The sequence below is a fragment of the Ostrea edulis genome, chromosome 7, assembly GCF_947568905.1.
Source record: "Ostrea edulis chromosome 7, xbOstEdul1.1, whole genome shotgun sequence".
NCBI classification, from domain to species: Eukaryota; Metazoa; Mollusca; class Bivalvia; order Ostreida; family Ostreidae; genus Ostrea; species Ostrea edulis.
In genome coordinates this window covers 74,818,348-74,835,286 of record NC_079170.1, presented here as the reverse complement: position 1 = coordinate 74,835,286, position 16,939 = coordinate 74,818,348, and the positions used below count along the sequence as shown (strand labels likewise).

The window sequence follows — 16,939 nt, the reverse complement described above, 5'->3', positions numbered from 1 at the left end:
TATTTTAGTACGAAAATTTACTATTTGGTACTAAAAACAACATAGAAGACATTGCTGCGGTCGAAATTTGTGAAATATCGTTTTAATCACTCCTTGAATTTTTGCTTATCAAGTGAACACTTTCCTTTACACACGGTCAATTGAACACTTTCCTTTACACACAGGCAATTGAACACTTTCCTTTACACACGGGCAATTGAACACTTTCCTTTACACACGGGCAATTGAACACTTTCCTTTACACACGGGCAATTGAACACTTTCCTTTACACACGGGCAATTGAACACTTTCCTTTACACACGGGCAATTGAACACTTTCCTTTACACACAGGCAATTGAACACTTTCCTTTACACACAGGTAATTGAACACTTTCCTTTACACACAGGCAATTGAACACTTTCCTTTACACACGGGCAATTGAACACTTTCCTTTACACACAGGTAATTGAACACTTTCCTTTACACACAGTCAATTGAACACTTTCCTTTACACACAGGCAATTGAACACTCTGGCACATACGGGCAAATGAACACTCTGACACACACGTGTAATTGAACACTCTGACGCACATGGCCAATTAAATACTCTGATACACGCAGCCAGTTAAACACTCTGATACACACGGGCAATCAAACACTCTGAAACATCCAAACAATCATTCTCACCACGCTAAATAAATAAGGTCAAATCTCTAAAGCTTACAAAAAAGCGTGAAACGATGACATAAATCGAAATTGGGATGGGATAGACAGGGAATCCACACATTTCGTTGAAATACACGCCGCAAGAAAATAAAAAAAAGGGGGGGGGGGTAGTATTGATTGGATGATTGATTATATATTTTACGTCCCGTCGAGAATATTTTATTCATATTGAGACGTAACCAGCCTTAAGCGGAGTACCACGAATTTAGACCTATCCAATGTATCCATAGGGTTCAGGGTCGTAGCAGTGAGGGTTCTTTGAAATATCGTGCCAACACCTACTACATGTACGACAAGGGATATACGTTTATAAGGTCACATCCAAAAGATCCGTGATTCTCACTTCTAAATGTCGAGCGTTTGGCGAAGGAGCAATTAACACTACCAATTTTAACGTCTTAGGTTTGAGGCATGAACGATGCTTGAACTCACGACCTCCCGGTTACGAAGCGAACGCTCTACCATTGAGCTACCGCGACCGGTCGTGGGGAGGGGTAGTAGTGTCCATAATGATGACTTTTAATGTAATAATAACTTATGATAATCATCATTATTATATATATATATATATATATATATATATATATATATATATATATATATATTGGGATAAATCTCCGATATAATCTTCTAGAGTGCTCGACGTGGCCTCACGGAGCTACATAAATTGACGATCAGACGTCAATTTATATATATATATATATATATATATATATATATATATATATATACTTCTATGATTATAGACTCCCTCGTTTGCCAATGCATGCTGTACGGGCCAGACTCTGTAGTAATTCGACCAAAAAGTATGATAAATAAAATCAAAATTCTGTAATACAGTGCCTAAAGGATCTAAAACAAGTATTCATAATTATATACATTTTTTGTATCACTTTAAGGTTTTTGTTGACTTTTGACATGAATAAAAATTAGATATCTTTGTAAAGAAATGTTACGCGATATCTTAATTCCACTCTAAAAGGGAACATTTTCATGAACATTCTGTTTATATATGTAACTACATAGATGTGGCCTTACAGAAAACTTTAATCAAACGTTGCAAAAACCATAAATTCTTTGAAAATCCGGTTTATAACACCAGTTTATATAACATAACTTCAGAATCAGGATTTGTTCCCGGTTCCTTTACATACTGTTACAAAAATATCTACATGTTTATGATATGTACATGCACATTATGTCAATTTTGACTATCATCTCACCTTGAAATATGAGGACAAAATTGTAATAGAGAACCCCCAAAAATCACGATTTTGCTTCATCTTAGATATTTTTCTTTAGAGATTTCGTGCCTTTGGCACTCATTACGCCCTTCCCTAAACGTGTTACGTGTTGGACCCCCCCCCCCCCCCCCCCCCCCCCACCCCATTAACCACGTCTGGAACACACCAACAATTCAACCTGGTACATTGTGCATAAATTGAACTATTATAACGAAAGGTAAAATTCAAGTTACATATTTGTAAGTTTTATTGATGAACTTAGTTCAGTCTCGAAAGACAAGTAGAGATTTAAAACATTCCCTGAACATTGGCAATTCGCGCCTTCGAATGAGAAATAATCTCCCTCATAAAAGTGATTTGGACCCCCACTCCTTTCCCTGCCGATCTGAGGACAGAGATGACCAATTGCAAATTCAAGGGAATATATTACCTTCTGTTTTTGTTCAAAAAATAGACGTGTCCTCTCATGACCTTTATAATACAAATTCACCAGGTTGATTTTTAAAATCTTATTAATGTTTTACATAAGTTCAAATTGAAGTCCAATAATATACGCGAATCAAATCAATTATCGCTCTCATTAATTCAATTGATGCGCACATCCATGTGGTGGAAATATTGCTCGCAAAAATTAATTTAGAGTTCTGTATGAATGACTTAATTATCTCTTTTAATTCAATGGAGGATCTTTTTAATTATATATACAAGGCTATTTCATAAGCAATTAATGCGCGCATCATTTTTTTTTTAAAGAGCAACAATTCAATTAAAGAAATCATTCAATTGTGGATATCTTGAATTGAAGATTATATCTCAATTAGATAATCTCTCTAAAATAATTATTCCACGCATCAATTTAATTAATGATATCATTAATTCAATAGAAGAGAGCAATAATTCAATTATTGTGCACATTAAGTGATGTTAGCATTAATGAATTATTGCTCTCTTCAATTGAATTGTAGCATGCATTAATTCTATTGTTGGTATCATTAAATTATAATTCATTTGAGGAGAGCAACAATTAAATTATTGCGTGCATCAATTCAGCAGAATAAATAATGATATCAATAATTCAATTCATGCTCGCAATATATATATAATGCAGAATTGAAGATATTAATTATTTGAAGAGATCTTTGATTGCAATGTTGCGTGCATGAAATGAATTGATAATATCTTCAAATAATTAAAGATATCTTCAAATATTTGAGTTTGTTAATTTGGCGCTCCATAGATCTAAAACTATTCCTAGTGGATTCTGGTGCTTTCTGACTCGAGACATCATAACAGCTCTTGCCACAAATGAATCTCGCCATACAAGTGATAAAAACACACTTGAATATGTTGCAGAAAAATAAAGATCAGGTGGGTCACATATACCTATAGCCACCTCTCTTTTAATTTCTTCATAGGATTCATATACTTAAAGGGATTTTTCTCCTTGAAAAGGTGATATTTAAAAATCTGTCACTTTTTAAGGAATTTTATAATCCCCCAATAGTATGTACCGGAGTAATTTCTAAACTGTTTGGTGAAAATGTTGACAATTAAGAATCAGTCACTGGTTATCCATGTGGAATTTAGCTATCTCATATGAATAAACTCTTGATTATTTTACTACAATGTACCATATTAACCAATTTCGGAAATAATTCCTTATTTGTCTTAAATTTTGATTTGATATAAAGAGCAAACTGAAATGATAAACCAAAGTTCACATTGAACACCAGTGAGGCAATTGTATACAAATATCAAATTCATATATTACAGAATTCATTAAGATATTTGAATTATTCTAATCTTTTAATGTTCCATGGTAGCAATGAAAACAGCAGGTCTTTTATTCTCAGTCATATATTTTATTATATTACAGGAGATGTTATATGTACAATTAGTATATATAATATATATACATTATATATGTAATTGCATGTGCCAAAAAAATGTATACATACATGAGTAATTCAACCACAGACATATCAATAAATTTGCATTTAATACATTGAATGTAGTCCTTTGATTAAATAATCAACACAAATGGATTCATATGATAATACATGTATTTGTAAAAGAAAAAAAAGAGTTCCATTTCTCATACAAATGATATCTGTACAAATATCAAAATCAACAAGAGGCCCAGGGGCCATATCGCTCACCTGAGTCACCTTGGCCCTGCTGTTTTGATTTTTAAATGCTATTTTATCAATCATTATTCTCATGAATGTGACCCAAACCTACCTCTAAAGAACACAACATTACTAAAATGAAATCATATAACACAAAGATATGACAAGCATGATATTGCTGTTCTGGATAAGACCAAGGTATGAAGTCATAGGTCTTGGTATGATATGAAAGACCTTGCCATAAGTAATCTATATACAATACATGAAAGCCCTATCTAAAATAGTCCTGGATATACTTAATAAGTTATACTTTCTTAAAAGTAGGTCAAACTCAGAGTTCAGGGTCACAAGGTCAAAGAACATAATATGATTGATTGTTTTAGCTGTTTTCCACCACACTCAACAATTTTTCAGTTATATGGTGGTGCCCAGTTTTTATTGGTGGAAGAGAGAACCCAGATACAATGTACCTGGGAAGAGACCACTGACCTTCCGAGAGTAAACTGGGAAACTTTCTCACTTACCGGTGCAAGCAGGATTCGAACCCACGCCAACCACTGAAGAGACATTATTTTTCGAAATGCGCATCTGGTGCATCAAAATTGGTACCGTATAAGTTTTACCTTAAACACAATGTAGTTCAGGACACACTGAATAGAACAGATTTGTTTTGCCATAAAAATTGTATATACAAGATATGAAAGCTCTAGCTTCAATAGTTCAAGAGATATCTTTAAAGATTTTTCCTTTAAATATATCAGCATATAAAACTTTGATCCCCTATTGTTACCACACCATACCTCCCGGGAAATGATTTTAACAAACTTGAATATGCACTATGTCAGGAAGGTTTAATGTAAATTTGTGTGCTTCATACTAAATTTGAAAAGAATTCTGTTATTCGAATCGTAGATTGATCGCTGTTCGTTATCTTCACCTTTCAGTTATAGAATTTAGTTAAAAATATTCAATTGTTAACATCGACGAACTACAACGGACCCAGACCAATAGCAATATGTCATCTGAGTTTACTCAAGTGACCTAAAATTGTATAATTTTCTAAAGCTTTTGAAAATTGATAATGCTATTAAAGCCTAGTCTGATCCCTTACACTCCATTTCAATAGTTAAGCGTAAAAACAGACTAGAGTGGATGGGGACCAAACTTAAGAAAGCTGTGAGATTAGTTCAATATTCAAACCTACAGTTTTTGAATAATAAGTATTTAACCCAACTGGGATGATTTCATCCAAAATATTTCACTAAAAATATTTGTGGGGATATTAGTTCACACAGACATTATGTTTCAAAATGAGTACGATTATGGAAATGAACTGGGGTTCAAATTGACTGGCTACGTATACCTAACACGGCTACATCAACAAAGAAAATCACTTGAAGCTGTGAGTTTTTAGGTTATATGTGGGTTTAAGGAATATTTGAAAGTATGCTTGGAAACAAGTATAGTGGGAAAATATGTTAGGAATTATTTAATATTAAATTCACGAGACAGCGATGCAGGAATGCAGTGATAGAGGGACTTAACCATGCACTTTTTTTCTGTGCCGTAAATTGAAGATTTTTAATAAGGGGCTCATCTGAAGCTCTAGCGCTCTGACTTGCCCCAATATCTTCTCAAAGAGCTACGATTTTGGGTTTAGTTCTGCATCTAGTTTTTTAGGAGAAGATTTTCAAAGATTTTCCTTGTATATATTTCACATATAAAACTTAGATCCCCTATTGTGACCCCACTCTACCCCTGTGAGCCATGACCTTTAACAAACTTGAATCTGTACTATATATGAATGTAAAACTTTGATCCTCGATTGTGACCTCACCCTACCCCCGGATACCATGATTTGCACAAAACAGGAACCTTTTATGTGAATTCAACTTTCCTGGTCCAGTGGTTCTTGAAAAGGTTTTTAAATGACCCCACCCTATCTTTGCATACCCTTTATCTATTGATGATGCATACCAAGTTTGATTGAAACTGGCCCAGTGGTTCACTCTGGAGAAGAAAATGAAAATGTGAAAAGTTTACAGAGACACAGACGACAGGCAAAGGTGATCAGAAAAGCTCATTTGAGCCTTTGGCTCAGGTGAGCTAAAAAAGTATATAAACATGTTCAATGTTAAACCTGTTTGTTGTATTGCTTAACAGCTCCATTGCCAGCATCTACCCTTACTGAGCTTACAGTGTCAGACCTTGATATCATCATCATCACTCATTTTGACTATCCAGGCCAAATTAATATTTTTTCAAGGGTGAGGCCTGGCTGTCCTGTCGAGGTTGAAGTTTGTACTTCCACACTTGGCGACCCAGTGGATTGATCCTATCCAATCCTGTAAACTCTAGGTCTTGTTCTAGGATCTCATCCCATGTCAGCTTTGGTCTACCTGTGAAGTTCTTTTCTGTTGATCATGATGCATAACATTCTGACAAATCTGCAAAAATATTTAGAGAAGTGATTAGTAAAAGGTCTTCGTAAAAGGTAGCAAGAAATGTACAATTAGATAAAAATCATAATTTCTATTTCTACAAAGTAAGTGTTTATCAAATGATCAGCTGTAAATATTAATTCACATATCAATTATCATTTTTAAAGATTCAAAGTGATACAGATATCATAAACATTTTATGACAAATATATCATAACTTCAGATTGTTTTTATGAAAAACAAATGTATCCCCAGCTTCCCAAATTGGAAGTGCTCCAAATGAAACCTCCAACCCCTTTATGTACTGCATTGTATGGAAGATAAAGCATGAGCAGGAAGATAGACATTATGAACTCCAATAATTAAGCCATATAGGAGAAGGGTTCACAAACTATTTTACACCCTCCACCCCTACAATCCACTATATTAGGGACAACATTTGGATCTTTGATCTGTCCCTGCAATATGCATATCGCAAATGGCATTGAAGTATTCTACAAAATTTTAAGTCTATCGGATAAGCCGTATAGGAGAAGTATTCACAAGCTATTTTAACATCCTCCACACCTCTTAGATCTACTATTAACTTTTAGAAAAATAATTGGACCCTCCTGTCCCGACAATATGCACATCTACAAATGGCAATGAAGCATTGTACAAAGTTTCAAATCTATCCAATAAGCCATATAGGAGGAGAAGTGTTGACAAGGTATTTTACATCCTCCACCCCTCTTAGATCTACTATTAACTTTTAGGAAAATAATTGGATCCTTCCGTCCCACCAATATACACATCTACAAATGGCAATGAAGCATTGTACAAAGTTTCAAGTCTATCTGATAAGCCATATAGGAGAAGTGTTCACAAGATTTTTTGGCAGTCGGACAGAAAGTACAAAAACAATATGTCTCCCCTGAAAGAGGGGAGACATAATTACAGTACTGCAGCAATATTTTCACTGTATTTCAGTTGGAGGCTGTCAAAATACAAATTATCAATATACTCTTAAGGTGCAAATCAAAACTTGTATATATATACCTTTTCTCAATACATTTTAATGAGTTTTATTTCATCTCTAGTGGACTCTCTTTAGGACTGGCTCATTTTGCTGGGAATATGGGCATCTAGCTATCCTGGTGCCATGCTCTTTTTAATGAATATTGTATTTTCTAGGTTATGTCAAAGCCACTTTTTCTCTTTGATGCAAAATTATGTTTGACTGAAATTAAAGCGAAGGTTATTTAACAAGAAATCTAGTAGACACATTCAAGCAATACCTGTTCCCTACCACTACTAACTATATATTTATTCAACATATGTTCAAATTCAATGGAACCACTGGACTTCATATACTATTTTGTCAAAATGCACAGTATTAATGAAGAGGGTGTTACAACTTACATATACCAGATAAGACGTATCATCAATGTTCTACCTAATATATTAATATCTGCTCTAGAACCTGATTTTCATGCACCCATGTTATGATGGACTGTATTATGGTATTTATCAAGCTCTTTCATCTGTCTGTTAGCTTTTTTAAAAATTCAAAATCTTAGTTTATCAATCCTTATACCCACTCAGGTGATCTAATCAGTAATTCAAAAAACTGATTAATCTTTTTGAACATCATATCTAGCAAAGATACTTATTAAGTACATATGTAACTTTAAAATGATACTTATGCCTTGTTCAAACAGCGGTTTTAATGCATATTTTGAATTAAAATTTTCAAACTTTAATGCGCATCAAATATACTTCGTAGAATAAATATAGGCCCCTGCATAATGACAAATTTGGGTCACATGCAGCATACCCCTGGTTAGCTATAGATTTATATTTATGCTAATTTTGATTGAAAAACTAATTTTAAAAAACTTAATTGATCGCTAAAAATAGTGAACATTAAGTAATTAGAAAATGCCAGATGTAGATCTGTGCTCTGCAGAGACATACTGGGTCATATATGCATAAAGAAGAAAAAAAACTATAAAACAATTCTCTTTGATCCACTGTAAATTGTAGGAAAATATTCGATCCCTGGGTCAGAAGAACGTGAACAACATTAAATGATAATGAAGTATTGTACACAATGGCCTTCATTTTTGCAGTTACTGCCATTACACCGGAAGTAGGGGGCGTGCTTACTGATGGGGTCCCCCCCCAATTGTGGCCCCATCCTACCCCCGGGGGCCATGATTTGAACAAACTTGAATCTGCACTATGTCAGAAACTTTTCATGTAAAAATCAGTTTTTCTGGCTCAGTGGTTCTTGAGAAGAAGATGTTTAAAGATTTTTCATATATATTTGTATGTAAAACTTTGATCCCCTATTGTGGCCCCATCCAACCCCCGGGGACCATGATTTGAACAAACTTGAATCTGCATTATGTCAGGAAGCTTTCATGTAAATCTCAGGCCATGATTAAAAATATTTTTGTTTGATGTACTCTGACTCACATTTTTCAAGGTGGGTCGGTAGGTAGGGTTTTTTTGGGGTTTTTTTTTTAACGTCATGAAAATTTGTAATATTTTCTTTTAGAATAAGGAGAATTTTCTATTTTTCAAGGGACCCCCCCCCCCCAAAGTTTTAAATTGCTGGAAAAAATGGTCGGGTAGGAGCAAATTTGATTGGTCGGTCGGAGTACATCAAACAAATCAATTTTTATTTTTGGCCTCAGCTTTTCTGGCTTAGTGGTTCTTGAGAAGAAGATTTTAAAAGTTTTTCCATATATATTTGTATGTAAAACTTTGATCCCCCCTTGTGGCCTCATCCTACCCCCAGGGGCCATGATTTGAACAAACTTGAATCTGCAATATGTCAGGAAGCTTTCAGGTAAATTTCAGCTCTTCTGGCCCAGTGGTTCTTGAGAAGAAGATTTTTAAATGACCCCACCCTATTTTTGTGATTATCTCCCCTTTGAAAGGGACATGGCCCTTCATTGGAACAAACTTGAAAGCCCTTCACCCAAGGATGCTTTTGGCCAAGTTTGGTTGAAATTGGCCCAGTGGTTCTGGAGAAGAAGTCGAAAATGTGAAAAGTTTACAGACGGACAGACAGACAGACGACAGACAAAATGTGATCAGAAAAGCTCACTTGAACCTTTGGTTCAGGTGAGCTAAAAATCAATTAAAATATGCAAATTCTTTTTTGGGTTGAATGTATTAATTGTTACAAAAATTTACCACATCTATATGTATCTATAGTTTACAAATCATTACATTTTGCTAAATTATATAATTATTCTACATATATCATCTAAGATTTTAATTATACAAAATAAGATCATATAAAATCTGTAAATAAATTATGGATCAACAAAATTGTTAAATACTAAGATCTGCTTTCATATTTACTGTACTTAAGGCCACATAGAATTTCATATTTACAGATTATCATCCACGCCCACCCCTCTCAAAATTATCCACCCCATTGTTTTTTATTCTACCTTTTTTTTTTTTAAAAAGAAGTTGAGAACAAATATTTGGCTTGTATATCAAACATTTAGAGCATTTCAATGACTGACCCTAACATTTTGGCATGTTGTGGTTATATTTGACATGTTTCTATTATAAGGGTACCCAAAGATGTGGTAGTTGTGAAGGACTGTTGCAGTGTGATATGCATTTGGTCAAGTGACTGCACATGTATGCCTTGTTAAAATTGATTAATGGAGATGCTATTGAATGTGAAAGTATGCGATACCATGCCATTTCCCAATTCTGTGTCTGGAACTTTCATTATTGAGTGTGCGTGTCTTAGACTAGAAGAAGATGATGGTAAACTGAATTGAATAATGTTAAGCAAAAGAACTACAGTACAGTGACTGTTGCTTTGTGGTACAATGATGGTAATTATGACTCATTAATTAGCGGATACGGCAATGGCATATCCTGATCCTGCATAAACTGCATATTCAAACAAGAGGTCCATGGGCCACATCGCTCACCTGATTCACCTTGGCCCATATTTAAAGATTTGTTCTACATATTCGCTTCTAAAACTTTGATCCCTATTTAAGTATTGTGGCCCAACCTACTCACGGGGCCATGATTTCTCCTACCTAAAATCTAACTCCAAAAAACCCCACACAAACATAGCTTGTAAAGGGGATAGGAGGACGTGCCTGGTGTTTAATAATTCAATGTGTACAGGCATTAGAAAAATGTGTATATGCAAAAACATACTTTAAATTGTATGCAAAATGATACCCATGTCTAGTCCTATTATAACATTGGAAGGAAAATTTGATCTGGCCACCATTGCTACACAACATTTTAAGTTACGAAAAATAAAAAATTTACATATGAACACCTAGGCTGTGTCAAGCTGAGTGAGCAAGTTTGTGCAGAACGAACAAAAATTACACCAAACACAGCGACACCTTTTCGAAATTCTATTTTTACAAACTTGAATCTGCACTACAGAGCTGTATGTCAGGAAGCTTTCATGTAAATTATGTAAACTGCTCTGGCCTAATGGTTCTTGAGAAGAAGATTTGTATGGTCCCATTCTACCCCAGGGGGTCATGATTTTAACAAACCTGAATCTGCACTATGTCAGGAAGTTTTTATGTAAATTTGTACTTTCCTAGCCCAGTGTTTCTTGAGAAGATGATTTTTACAGATTTTCCCTTTATATTTGTATGTAAAATATTTGATCCCCTATTGTGGCCCCATCCTACCTATGGGGGTCATGATTTGCACAAACTTCAATCTACACTATGTCAGGAAGCTTTCATGTAAATTTCAGCTCTTCTGGCCCAGTGGTTCTTTAGGAGAAAATTTTTAAATGACCCAACCCCATTTTTGCAATTTTGTAATTATATCTTCCCTTTGAAAGGGGGTGTGGCCCTTTATTTGAACAAACTTGAAAGCCCTTCACAAAGGATGCTTTTTGTCAAGTTTGGTTGAAATTGGCACAGTGGTTCTTGAGAAGAAGTCAGAAATGTGAAAGTTTACAGACAGACGGACAACAGGGGATTGGAAAAGCTCATTTAAACTTTCAGCTCAGGTGAGCTAAAAATTACTATTATTCAAAAAAGCGCAAAAGAATGTTCAACTTCAGTGTTACATGAAAATGTACTTCAAAATCACTTAAAAACAATTATGATATTGCTGTATGAAAATTTTCTGTCCAAAGAAAACAATGTAAAAAAATATATGAAGTAATCTACACTCTACAGCAACATGCGAGTATAATGAACGGGAAATATATATTCTGAAAAATAAAAAATACACCACCTGCCCCATTTTTTTCCAAGCAAGGATGGAAATCTAAAAAATAATTTTATGACTATGTGGCCTAAAATATTTTGTATACTTACTAATTTCAAAACTCGAAAAGGAAATGTTATCCATGTGAAGCACTCTGTTCATCCTCTGGGGAAGACAATCTTTGATTTGCAGTTTGTGTCATGACTACACCATGATATCTTCTAATCTCGTCATACTATCAGAAAGTAGTTTTGGCAGTTGGCAAGTGTATCAATGGTATAACTTCTTCATGATCAGATCTTCTATACTGTGTCATATTCAGCATAAAGTAACAAGGGCTATCATCTAGTTCTGAGGTACCGAGGAAGGGCTGTTTTTCTCAACACAGCCTTTCTTCTGGTATTCTTAGGGATACTTTATTCATCTTTTAATTACATTTCCTTCTTGGAGATTAAAAGTTGAAGACCACTGAAAGAAAAAGAAGTGATTTAATGAGTTCCATGTACAACTGTAGTTTATTGAATGTGCTGACCAGAATATTATCTAACTGTAGCCCCCCTCCCCGATCAAGCATGCAATGTCATACATGTATCTGAAATCAATACTTATAAAAATTAATTAAAATTAAAATGTTCAAATCTACAATCTTGTTACACATCTCCTATATTTTTTACTTATCATAACTTTGAATTTTTAATAAGTGTGTCCTTTTGTTCACAAACTTTAACAACCCCTCATAAACAATTTACAAATATGATATCAGAAATAATAATCTAAAAACATTATCCTGTTGTTCATAGATGCCATCAACACTAAGAGTATAACAAATAACAAAAGCTCTCCAGACATTGTCCCATTCTGAAAGAAATGATGTGCTTATATCCCCAAAGGCAGGGGGTTACCCAGAATTGTGTCTAGAAAGAGGAATAATATTTATGGAATTAACCAAAAAATTAGTTATAAATTTTTAAAATTTTTAGCTATGAATTCATGTTAAAAAATTGGTAGCTCAGTGGTAACAGAGCATTTGCTTCATGATGAAGAAATCATGGTTTCGAGCCATGCTAATGTACTTTATTTAGGGTGTAAATGTAGGTAGTGAGGTGAATGCTTCATCGTCATATTTAGCATTCAAAAGAGAAAGTTGCTGGTCTTTCAGATGAGACCTTCAAACACCACATGCATGCGTCTAAATGTGTCGCACTTCATATTACTGAAATATTCTCTACAGGTATTATACTAAAATCAAACAAACACATATAATCATATACATGTTAAAAATCTTAATTTTAGAAATTTCTTCTTCTGACAAAATGATGCGTAAGCATATAAATGGAAGCTATGCCACTATATGTCATGACACTGTACAGCTTGATCAGTTTATACATCACATAAACAATCACATATGTAAACAATCAAGAAAAACTCAGTACACAACATCATCCCTTAATTTTGTATTGTAGCTGAAGATCATTCTTCCAAGATCAAAATGCAGTTTGGAAATGATTAGCGAGGGTTGAATTATTCTTAAAAAGTAGATTGAAAGCAAAAGGTAACTGCCAAAGTTACCAGGAGACAATAATCCATACATCGTTCGAATTTCCTCCACTGCCACCTAAAGTGCACGTGTAAACCACGCGTGTGACACCACAGCCCGACAGGCTACATTGTAAACAAGTAAAATGCATTCAGAGTAATAGTTTTACATATCATATTCTGTTTGGTTTATAGTCTTAGTAGTTACATACCTATGCGGTACGCCTGTACCATGTACGTACTGCAAGCAGTGCGGCGTAATGTACATTTGCATCCTCAGGGATTTCAACCCGGACAAAGTGGAACATGCCAGTCCGAATACATATACATCTTTCTTTTTTATTTTTGCATTTTTATTTATTTATCTATTTATTATTTATGTCATGGCGTTGGAAAAAAACTTCAAAGTAGGGAGACAGATGTAAAGGGGTATACGTTCCAATCATCCAAAAAATGTGCCGTGTGGGGCGTGGGGTAGGGGGGTTGATTCCTAAGGACCTGGCGTAAATCTTTTTGTGAAATTCTATCCAAAATCAATATGAATTCTTAGTATACAGAGTACATTAACTGCAAAGATTATATTTCAAAAAGAAAAAAAAAACCAAACAGTTCACGCAGATTTATCACTTTTATCATCGAAATTTTCAGTAACTCGGGTACTCTGTCGCTTGTACAGAACACGATCGGTATGAGACACCATTTAATCAGTCTATGTAATAAAAAACCCATTGATAATATGCAAAAAATTTCTTTCAACTGTGTTTACTTACCTCAGATGGGCCAACTTCTTTCCCTGGAAAACTCCATTATGATGATATCACAAATGACGTCATTTAAAACAGAGCATGCGCACTTCGAAAGTGTGTAAGCCATGCTCGCAAGGAAAAAAGATGGACGAGTGCTAAATCTTTACACACCTGTTACACACATCTCATAAATCCTGTTAAGTAAACACTTCAGGATTTTGATGGTAGATGACCTATTTAATGATTTTATGCTGATTTTTATAAAAATCCAACTGAACACCACCATTTCCGTGTTCCTTTGGCCGACCCCGTGTTGATTTACACGTGTGCCTTCTTATTCACTGGTTCAATTGACAGGGCTTACAAACACACACACACACACACACACACACACACACACACATACATGCACCACCTACCATCCGAGGACTATGACACCACACCTTCCTCCGAGGACCATGCTTTCTAATGGAGATATTTCTTCAAGATTTGGTTTATTTAGAAGACATAATGGTAGTTACACGATGGGGGGTTAAATTGTGTCGTATTTTGAAAATTAAAGCATTGTATTTTCACTATGCTTCCGAGGACGGTGTGTTAACTTGAGAGGACGGTGTGTTAACTTGAGAGGACGGTGTGTTAAACGTGAGAGGACGGTGTGTTAACTTGAGAGGACGGTGTGTTAACCGTGAGAGGACGGTGTGTTAACCGTGAGAGGACGGTGTGTTAACCGTGAGAGGACGGTGTGTTAAACGTGAGAGGACGGTGTGTCAACCGTTATTCTCTCTCTCTCTCTCTCTCTCTCTCTCTCTCTCTCTCTCTCATATACACCTATATATATACATGTATATATATATATATATATATATATATATATATATATATATATAAATTTTGTATATATATATATATATATATATATATATATATATATATATATATACAAAATTGAAATAGAGTCTCAGTAATCGGATAATGATATTAAAAATATATTTTAAAAAGCTTCTGAAGATGTAATGAAAGCGCTTAAGCTTTACGGAGGATTTCTGTGTTTTCTTTCATATTTTTTAAATATATATATATATATATATATATATATATATATATATATATATCGACTAGTTTCTTTAATTCTTTAGGAGTAAATGAAATTTGGTATATCGGTGTCTTCTGACGAATGTTAGTGGGATTTTAACCCCTTCAAACCCTGTTCCTCTTTTATTGCAAGAGCTCTATCTAGAACCGTATTTGATATCTACATGACTGATGCAGTTTGGGAAAGAAATAGGGACGGTCCCTAAAGAAATTATAAAACATTCTTGCCCGGTTTCAGGGTGGTTGCAGTGAATCTGAAATGCGCATTGACAGCTTTGTTCGAACCTGAGCAGTTTTCAAAAATATTTATTTCGAAAGACCTCCTTTGCTATAGTTGTCCTACAAATGAAAGCAGAAAGAGCATTTTTTGAACGGTATGTTAACATAACGTGGCACATAACGTGTTTGATTAAAATTTATAGGCAGGGGTTGGCTGTTCGTTTCTTACCTGGGCACTTGTAGTGATACTTAATTTTGAGGTTTCGTACTTTATGATTATTTGCGAATTGCATACAAATAGAACATTTATATTTGAAATGGAAAATACATTAAAAAATAGACCCCAACATTGTTCTAACAGCAAAAGCTACCCCTCCCTAGAAAACTGGCTTTATGGTACTAATTTTCTTCCACAGAAATATGATGAAATACAATATATACCTACTCGTACTTCCAATCCAAAGCAAATTTTCCTTGAGGATCCTTGTGGTGGCTGTTTTGTGTTATTTTTTTTCTTTTTTGTCTTTCTATCGTAATTTCAAGATGACGAAATTAAAAGACGATAAAACGAAAATTAGCGACTTTTTGCCACCGAAATAACGAAAAGACAAAGGACGACAAAACGGAAGGTCGAAAAGACTACAAAATACATGCGAAAAGACGACAAACAAAATCCGCAAATTAACAAACAATTTTCTTGTGTGTTCGCTTAGCGTTTTGTCGTTATTTTGTGGTGAAAAGACAACAAACGAAAAGACGACAGAACGATAATTAGCGATTTTTTGCCCCAAAATATTGAAAAGATGACAACCCGCCTTGCGTAAAGCAGATAAATTGACAAAACACTTGCGAAAAGACGACAAATTAACAGAAACAGCGTATTCCTTGAAGCTGACACGATTTTTTTTTTTCATCGGCCATATTTCTTTAACCCTTTCTCTACCGACACAATTTAGAGGTTTTTAAAGACTAAATGACAATATTTTTACATCGAATAAAATCTGCATGTATCACGATTTGGGATAGGGATGTGACATATAATTTTGTTAGGAATTGGACAGGGAATAATTTCTTATGAAGTTTGTCAAGGTATCCCATGACCTCAAAGAGATCTACGGGGTCAATGTCATATATGTGCACATTTTTGCAATTTTTTTGGTCTGAATTATATATATTACGACCCTTCTCACTAGATTAGAGTCAAAAATAGGAAATTCTAAATGTATGAGCTGATGTGCCTTTAAAAATACTACAAACACATCACAATCAAATTAATCAATTTTATTGACAAACAAATATTTTTGGTTGCTAAGTAACAACACTCGTAGTACAATTTTGACCATAATTTGCCTTTCTACATACATTTGACACAATTACATTGAATGATGATTAGTAAATGTCACATTATTTTAAAAATATAATCTTTAAATAAATTTTTATCATTTTAAAAGGTTTTTAACAAAAAATATGATGAAGAGAATTAAGGTCAAAGGTCATAAAATGGAAACTTTGTACTTTATATACATTGTACATATCCATCATTTTCTAATGATATGACATTTTGCCATTATGTTCCACTAAATAGAATAAATATTGCAACATT

At 34.3% G+C, this 16,939-nt stretch overlaps 1 long non-coding RNA gene across 2 annotated transcripts; it reads right to left on the bottom strand.

Moving 5' to 3' along the window:
* Nucleotides 1-3,795: 3,795 nt before the first annotated feature.
* LOC125667210 (uncharacterized) lies at nucleotides 3,796-14,419 on the bottom strand. Of its 2 annotated transcripts, XR_008797297.1 has the most exons (4): nucleotides 13,489-14,419; nucleotides 11,851-12,208; nucleotides 7,562-7,742; nucleotides 3,796-6,529 (listed from the first exon to the last, which is right to left on the bottom strand). It is a non-coding gene; the product is annotated as an uncharacterized LOC125667210 (long non-coding RNA). The 2 variants fall into 2 exon arrangements; XR_008797298.1 differs by having other exon boundaries at nucleotides 11,851-14,419.
* Between the last annotated feature and the right edge of the window lie 2,520 nt (nucleotides 14,420-16,939).